Genomic DNA, 2,500 nt, shown 5'->3' on the forward strand with positions numbered 1-2,500 from the left:
CTCTCTCTCTCTCTCTCTCTCTCTCTCTCTCTCTCTCTCTCTCTCAACTGTCTCTCTCTCTCTCTCTCAACTGTCTTTCCATTCCCTATAGAGTTTTTACACACACACACACACACACATTTTTTTTTTTAATCTCTCCTCTTCTCCTCCTCGTTTTGCTCTTCTGCCTCCTTCATCCCTATCCTCTTCTTCCTCTAAGACAGTACTTCCTTTTTCCAGTACTTGACCATATGCTTCCTCCTCCTCCTCTCCCTCCTCTTCTTCCTCCTCTTCCTCTATTTCTCTTTGCTTCTGAACTTCTTTTCTTGTACTGTATGTTTCTCTGTATAATTACTAGTACTTATTTTTTTCTCTTTTTCTTCTTCTTCTTCTTGTACTCCTCCTCCTCCTCCTCCTTCTCCTGCAATACATTACGACCCAGTTGCTGAGCGCTTTAAAATCAATCAGTCCTTCTACTTTTCTTCTTCCTCTTCCTCCTCCGCCTCCTCCTCTTCCATTTTGTACTAGAAAATATAAATCACAATGCAATCGACTTTTTCTGTGGCTTCCTTTGGATTGACACACACACACACACACACACACACACACACACACACACACACACACACACACACACACACACACACACACACAGAGAGAGAGAGAGAGAGAGAGAGAGAGAGAGAGAGAGAGAGAGAGAGAGAGAGAGAGAGAGAGAGAGAGAGAGAGAGAGAGAGAGAGAGAGACTGCATACCCCTTATTCTCTTCTCGTTCCGTCTCTCGACCCCTACTCCTGTCTCTCTTCACCTTTACACACCTGTCTCTTGATGATGTCGGCTGGCTAATTACGGGAGGAGGAGGAGAAGGAGGAGGAGGAGGAGGAGGAGGAGAAAACAAGAGGTCTAGGAATCACATACGGGAGAACAAAACGAGAAAGAAACTATAGGACAGGAAAAAATGAAGTGGTGACAGAGGAGGCGGAGGAGGAAGAGGAGGAACACAAAGGATTACAAAGGAAAAAAACACGACAGCATCAGCCCTACTGGTCCTAACGAGGCTGTGTGACTATACTACCACTACAGCTTCTATGAGTAAGAAGTAAGAGGGAAAGTACACTAGGAAAGGACGAGGGAAAACCTATTCACTCTGTAGTAAGGAATTTGTCTAATGGTCTAAGAATATATGTATTAATTAATCAAGTCAAAATAAAGCAAAAAAAAAAAAAAAAAAAAAAATATATATATATATATATATATATATATATATATATATATATATATATATATATATATATATATATATATATATATATATATATATATCAATAAGGTTTATAATATATATATATATATATATATATATATATATATATATATATATATATATATATATATATATATATATATATATATATATATATATAATAAGGTTTATAATATATATATATATATATATATATATATATATATATATATATATATATATATATATATATATATATATATTACAACAGGATTCGTAAAATTATATAAGTTATCATGAGTAGTTTAAATAATTTTTCTATCTTTTCTCTTCTTTTCTTTTTCGATGCATTCTATTTTCTTTATTTTTTTTTAAGGAATTTTATATTTTCTTTTTCGACCTATTTTCTATTTTTTTCTACTGTCTTCATTTCTTACTTTACGCATTTTTTTTTTTTTTTTTGCTGGCCAACTGAAAAGAAGACATCTGTAAGGGAAAAATTAATCTCTCTCTCTCTCTCTCTCTCTCTCTCTCTCTCTCTCTCTCTCTCTCTCTCTCTCTCTCTCTCGTTATTGCACCTTCCATGTTACCCATTAAAAAACTGTAAAACAAAACATCAAGCCTGAAATCGCAGCACAGTTAGATTGTAATTCATTTCAGCGCTTGGTTAGATTAATATTGTTTTTTGTTATTGTTATTAGAATGAAATGGAGATTAAATACTGTTTTTTTTTTTTAGTGTTATCTGAATAAAAGTGGATATTGTGTTTCTCTCTCTCTCTCTCTCTCTCTCTCTCTCTCTCTCTCTCTCTCTCTCTCTCTCTCTCTCTCTCTCTCTCTCTCTCCTTTGATATGTTGTTGTTATTGTTTTTTTAGATCTTACTGAGGTGTGTGTGTGTGTGTGTGTGTGTGTGTGTGTGTGTGTGTGTGTGTGTGTGTGTGTGTGTGTGTGTGTGTGTGTGTGTGTGTATCTATGTATGTATGTATGTATGTAAATTGAAGTTGTCCGCCATCACAACAGGGCTTTCTAGAGACGACCACCAGAACACCACAACACCACACCCTGAGACCCCCACACCACCACCACCACCACCACCACCACAACACACCACCACACTACCGCAGCGTCCAGAAGTTAGTTATCAAGTGTCCGACGGAGGGATTACAAACAGTTGCCTCGTAATGGTGATAAGAGTGATGATTACTGTGATTGTGAGGTGATTGTGGCGGTGATGTGCTGTGCTAATGACTCTCTCTCTCTCTCTCTCTCTCTCTCTCTC

The sequence above is a fragment of the Scylla paramamosain genome, chromosome 3 (assembly GCF_035594125.1).
Source record: "Scylla paramamosain isolate STU-SP2022 chromosome 3, ASM3559412v1, whole genome shotgun sequence".
Classification (NCBI taxonomy): Eukaryota; Metazoa; Arthropoda; class Malacostraca; order Decapoda; family Portunidae; genus Scylla; species Scylla paramamosain.